This window comes from Lethenteron reissneri, chromosome 33 (assembly GCF_015708825.2).
Source record: "Lethenteron reissneri isolate LAM-NWPU_2019-01 chromosome 33, ASM1570882v1, whole genome shotgun sequence".
NCBI lineage: Eukaryota > Metazoa > Chordata > Hyperoartia > Petromyzontiformes > Petromyzontidae > Lethenteron > Lethenteron reissneri.
The window spans coordinates 5,594,394-5,601,311 of record NC_083811.1 but is presented as its reverse complement, the minus strand read 5'-3'; positions in this window follow the sequence as shown (position 1 = coordinate 5,601,311).

The following is a 6,918-nucleotide window of genomic DNA, read 5'->3' as shown; positions in this document are numbered from 1 at the left end:
CAACTGTAATTCCCCAGGGTCTCGTTACATTTGTACTTCACGTGAAATTATTACTGTTGTGAGCATTAGAATTTGTGATCGCTTTTCGTGGTACGTGTAGGATTTAATTTAGTTACTCCAATTTTTTTTAAACGTATAAAACAAGCCACCACGTTCGTCTGGATGTTATATAGAGGTGTCGTTTAATAAATATTTCAACATAGTTTTTAATGTTTTGTTTTTGTCCCTATGTACTCCAATGATGTATATGTACATTAAAGTATTTCTTTTTTTAGTTTTAAAAGCATGTGTCTTCTTGTGTGATGTCTTAATAGTGGGGAGCGGTCATTGTGCGGTTATTAGCGCACTACACTACACATCCAGCGACACGAGTTCGATTGCAGCTCACAGCCCAACATTGGCGATACACATTTAAACCAGTCCAAGCCCCCCCCCCCCAGTCAATGTGTACTTGGTGCAGTGTGTATAAAACATCAGCACTGGGAAGACAAAGACGGCCGCGCGTCATGCCGATCACCCACCTCCCTCGTGTGCCGTGCCGGCCTTCATAGGTTGCTACTCGCTAACAGCACTTGCCCCAACAGTCTCTTAAGACTATGGGGGGAGTTGGTATTGTCTTAAGAGCTGCTCAATATCACTTGCCCCCAAAACTCCCTCTTGCTATCGACAAAACCTGTGTGGTGTGAGGGTGCCAAGAAGTGGAGTTTGACATTTCCCTGCAAGACGTGGGGGTGGTGGTGTTACCCAGGTGCGCCATCTCCTGCACACATTCCGCGGTGGATGTAAACGAAACAAAAACACAATTCGCAAAAGTGCTGTCGGCCCCATTGTGCGCTGCTGGCCGGGTCCAAATTCCAAGTGACGCAAGTAGGTCTCGTGTACAGCGTTGGGGACCGCCGCTTTGTGCGTGCGAGCGTCTCTTACTCTGGGGAGCGGCTTTGTGGCAACCTCATTGTGTAACATGCGCCACGGATATATACACACACAAAGAGCCCCCTTAACAGACTTTTGGGGCAAGATGCTGTTAGGGGTGGCAAACACCACCCACGCCCAACCGCTTTTGTCTCCCCAGTGGCGATGTTTACACCGCGTACTCATTTCAGGCTGAGTCGACCTAGGGTAGGTCCAGGACCGATTCTGATGATCGTCACCCGGTGTTGGCCGTGAGTGGGAATCGAACCAAGGTGGCCAGGTTCGTAGCGCAGTTCTCTAACCGCTACGCTACCGCTCCCCACCACTATATACGCACACAGATGCCCAATATATTCTTGGTTCTTTCGGTAAAGTCACGTAGAAGGGAAATAATAAAATAATAAAAATACAACCAAAATTCTCACGAGGTTTCGATTATTATGTTTTATTTTTATTACTTTATTATTTCCCTTCTACGTGACTTTACCGAAAGAACCAAGAATATGAATCCCTGCAGTCACGAAAGCTTTAAATCGAAAGATGCTCACTAAATAGCCTTAACAGACTGTAGGGGCAAGTGCTGTTAGCGAGCACCTATTAAGGCCGGAACGGTACACAAGGGTGCTGGGTGGCCAGCAGCACGCCCGACTATATATACACACCACACACAAACAAGTTGCGTGCCGTTTCGATTCCAACTTTTATCTCGTGGCCTGTATGAAATGTCAGGTTCATTGACGGCAATTGCGTGATTTTCCTCCTGTTGCCCCGTCTTCTGAACTCTGAAGTCAAGGGTGAAGTTAACACGTCCGCTGCTCACACTCGAGCAGTAATAAGACATCAGCATTGCGAGGGCCGCCACACATTTCGAACCATCGTGGAAAATTCGCCACACAAAGACAAACACACAAACAGGTGACGTGCTGACAGCAGCACGGATGATGATGGCGAGGTGGTTTTCACTCGGTGGGTATTGTGAGTGGGGCCGCCAGCCTAAGAAGAACCACCGAACGAGAGGCAAATTCACGACAGTCAAATATAGAACCCACGGTTGTTGGTTATTATTTCCGTGTTCGGTGTAATGTTTAACGCTGCCCTGTGCCCCCCCCCCCCCCATCTGTCTACACAATGTCACACCGGAGGTTCTGGTTAGATGTCCTTCCGTCCTACCTCTGAAAGAAACGACACCGTGGACTCGCGAACCGATCGCACGACACTTCAGCTGTCAACAAGACAGAGATTTGGCCGTCGAGCATCAACAGACTTGTTGGTGGCATGTCCAGCAACACGCATGTGTGGTTAATGCAGACACGATTCCTTGCAAAAGGTTTCAGTTTGGTGTTTTAACGTCTTAACACAGCTGTTTTATTGCCAGAAAGGGTAAAACCAATTCTTATTTTTCGATTTAAAGCTTTCGTGACTGCAGGGATTCATCTTCTTGGTTCTTTCGGTAAAGTCACGTAGAATGGAAATAATAAAACAGGTCTGTCGGGGAGACAGCGCATTCAGACGCTGTCTCCCCGACAGACCTGTTCTTCACCTGAGGACGGCTGCTTGCGTTGTGGCAGAAACGTCGTGAGAATTATCTTATTATGTTTTATTTTATTGTTTTATTATTTCCATTCTACGTGACTTTACCGAAATAACCAAGAAGACCAATTCTTATGTATTGATATAGACTGGCAAGGGAGGTCCCATGATGTAGCTCGTTCAGCATTGTTCCACAAGCACCACCACCATCGATTAGCACGCCTTGTTACCGTTCAGCCAGAGGCGATGCCACAATGGGGCTTTTTTGGGGGGGTTAGATCGCATAAATATACAAATGTGTCGTTGACCTGCCACCACCCGACAAAGCCAATTAGTTAAATTTGTCACGTAAACAAAAAGTGCCAGTTTAACACGTAGGCTTTCATGACCAATATCATTCATAATACAGGTTTTTGGGTTAGATCGTGTTATTTATGTGTCGCAACTCTTCACCACCTGACACGGCCAATCAGTAAACAAAATGTGTCGCGTTGCCAATTAGTGCCAATTAGTTACTACTTCAGCACACCGGTGTGTTGGGAGAGTAAACTCACAATATTGACAATTCGAGTACGACGTTTCGCTGGTGATGACAACGAGCCTCATCAGGCGATTTGCTGGAATTGTGAAGAAGCCTTCATGTTTTCGGTCTGCGTGTTACACGTGCAAAACGTAATGGTTGCGTGTGAGCTGGGGTCAAGTGTGGGTACTCACACCTCTTCCAAGACGTATATCCAGCATGGAAGAGTAGACCAATGACCATATCAAGACAGAGAAGCTCCTTGTGCCAGGAGTGACGTACGCAAGCAGTTGTCTTTTACGCTTCGCCCTCAAGGCAGCTACACTACTATACACATGCAAACAGCATTGCTCAAGCAAAATGAGATGTCAACTACCTCGCCTGGTCTACAGGAGGTAGTGGGTTCGATCCCTGACCCTGACACCTGCTGTAGATTTGGAGTTTGCGTGTTTCTCTCCCCTCGGCCGCGTGGATTGTTCTCAGAGTCCCCCGGTTTTGCCATCCACATTTAAAATCCACACGCGTTTTGAGGATGTGGCTGCTATACATTTGCACTTGATACGCTCAATTCATTGGGCTATCATTTGTGGCCAGGTCGCTTCTGACAAATAATGACATAGCCCAGTGGGCTTTACCTGCTAAAAAGTTTAGCTTAAATAGTTCAGACACTTGCAAATCAAATGCATCTGCTTCGAGTCCTACCCTGTAAGCTACAGCGCCTCCACGTGGCAAGATCATGATTTGTTGTCTGCTTACTTTCAATTCTTGAATTTCGCAGCAAAATGTTCAAGAGTTCAATGCCACTGTCGAGGTCTGTTCGCCACGAGAGGGCTTTGGTAACCAGCTCGTGCAGTTTCGCTCCTCCATCATACCGCACGACGATCAGTTGTGCAACACTGCCGCGTTACACGGATATATTTTATTGGGCGTGTGGAGCAATTTTCAGGAATACGCGTAGGTTAAATTGTATGTATATCGTGTACTTTTTAATCCATATTGTGCAGCGGGGTGTTTGTTGAGCCTAGCATACACCGCTGCTTAAGTGTGCTTAAACTACATATATTTTTGCACGGGTATTCGATTTGTAACAAATCACGCAGTGACATATAAAGTGGTTATTAAATTAGATTTACTGCATGCCCGCTCTATCGCTTGCAATGAGTGTGAATCATGGAATTGTAGATCCGTACTTACATCAGTGGCGAGTGTTATCTTAACAGTGGATTGACGAGCGGCTGTAAATTATCATTATTATTAGCTCATGCTCTGCTAAATTAGTTTATGCAAGGGGTCTGATGTCCCAGAAGATCCGGATTCTCCTCTGGTGCCTCGAAGCCTGCCTGGAGCTTCACTATAATTCCAGTATTGTTTAGCATAAAGTCTAAATAATCTCTGTCCAGTTGGATAGAACACCTTAATTCCCTGAGCCGCTATTTAAATCCGTGTCAAGGGAAATCTTACTTCAGATGTTTTATGCAATTGTGGCTCAAACATGGAGTGTTCTATTTTGCAAAATAACATTTCGCAATTCAGAAACAATGAAGATGTCTGCCTGCTGATGAGACCCAGAAGGTGAAAACCGGTCCAGAGAGTTGCTTGCTTTAAAAAAAAATTCCTGTTGGTAATATTGACGGACTCAAAACACAATTGTAATTGTACACGCTTTATATTTGAACAATTATGAAGGTTGCACATAGGCTTGATAGAAAAAAAATATTCTAGACAGCTCTTTTGAAATGGAACACGTCCGATGATGGAAATGTATCCAACAGTTTGGAAAAAAAACCCCGGAGTAACTGATAACCATGAACGAGAGTCAAACGTAGCGACGGTAATACGTACAATCTACTTATTCATCTTCTTGGTTCTTTCGGTAGTCACGTAGAAGGGAAATAATAAAATAATAAAAATAAAACATAATAAAATACAATTCTCACGACGTTTCGGCCACAACGCAAGCAGCCGTCCTCAGGTGAAGAACAGGTCTGTCAGAAAGAGAGCGCTGTCTTTGAGAATTGTATCTTATTATGTTTTATTATAATTATTTTATTATTTCCCTTCTACGTGACTTTACCGAAAGAACCAAGAAGATGAATCCCTGCAGTCACGAAAGCTTTAAATCGAAAAATCTACTTATTCTTTTGCAAAAATAAATTCAGCCACTCCTGCACCGTAAATGATGTGCAAGTTAAAAAAATTTGCAGAAAGTGACACAATCCTTATCAGTCGCATATAGTATTATACAATAAATACAGTTTATGCACAATTCCAGTGTACACAGGTAGTCCGTGAAAAATACAATCTTTTTCCACCCCTTCCCAAATTTAAAACAATGATCATTTTAGAGTTTAAAAAGTCTTTTCTCTCTCTCCAAAACGGACCACAGGTTAACTATAATGTAAACAAAATGCAATTTTTACATTTTATTTCCAACATTTTATAAAAGTATTTAAAAATAAACTCTTCAATTTACACCAGTGTTACCCGCGTTTCACACGTGACATTCACGTGTCCAGATAAAAATGAAAAACACGGGTTAAGTTCGGAGTCTTTTTTCTTAAAAAGCCAAGTCCAATAATCCCAAGTTAGTCAGGGACAACAGGCTTCATCACCGATGGGATATTTAACACTTTCTTGATGACGTCATAGCCCCCCCCCCCTTCTCCGCGTTTGTCGTTCCAAGCGAATGAGTCACCGCGAATTTGAATTTTTATAAAACCCCCACCATTGTTATCCGCAGCAGAGCTAAACGAACTGATACCTGAAGCAGCAGAAATCCCTCAGCACAATGTCACTTTCAAACAGGCCACAAGGCAGCCACAACTTCTGCAAGGCACATACACACAGGAGGGTTGCCACCTGTCCTGGTTTTCCTGTCCTGGTTTTCCCAGGACATCCTCTTACTAAAGTAGTCGTCTTGGGAAATCGGGCAAAGTCTTCCCCGGGACATTCAAAAGTCCCGGCTTTTGTCAGCCGTGTAATAATGCACCACTCAAGACATTTATGTAATATAGTTCTCCCCGCCTTTCGGTATTGAGATAAACCACCCCCTTCCTATGGTATGTACCAGCTTTCTTTTTGTACCTCTAAAAAGGTGGCAACTCTTGCCGCAAACGTTGCTTTAACAAAACAACAAAAAGCCACCTCTACCGCGGGCAAACTGGACGTCGCCGCTCTATATCAGCAGGGATTCAACTGAGCCCGCGGACTTGACGACCATCGGCTCTGCCGGGTTACGGGCAGGCGCGGCCTTCCTTTGTGCCGGGCCGCGTCGCCCGTGCTCGTTCGCCCAAGGCCCCGGCGGTGGCCTCTGCGGGCTCGGCGGAGGCTGGTAGAACCCCGCGCCGCCACCGCCGCCACCCCATGCCCGCTGATCGACGCCGGGAGACCGCGGCGCGTCAGTGAGACGCGGACGCTGGCCCTGGGCACCGTGAGCGACGAGCGGCGGCTGCGGCTGCGGCTGTGGCTGGTGGAACATGGGCGGTCCCCCGGTCGGGGAGCGCGCCGCCATGTGCCGTGAGTACCGGAGAGACGGGGGTTGACGATTGTCCGCGAGTGCGCCCGCCGGTGCCAGCGGAAATTCCCGTGGCGATCGTGACGCCGCCGCCGCTGCCATGTACGAGGAGATGTTGTCCTGCTTGGACTGCCGAGTTCCCCCCACGGCTACGGCGGCGGTCGAATCCGAAGGCGGTGGCGGCGCCAGATCCCGCGGTATCGCATCCTTGGTGTGGTAACCCGGCGGTGTTTGGTAGATCGGCAGCTGCCGCCCTTGGGGCCGCAGGTTGGATGTGGAGCCCGCAGGGGTTATGACGTCGGCGTGGTTGTAGGGTATCTGATTGGCTGCGCCTCGCGCGTCCTTGTATGCCGGCGGATGTCTGACGGATGTCTGTGGATTGTGGTATTGGTGGTATTGGTGATGTTGGTGTGGATAGGAAGGAGGCGGTCTGCTGGTTCGC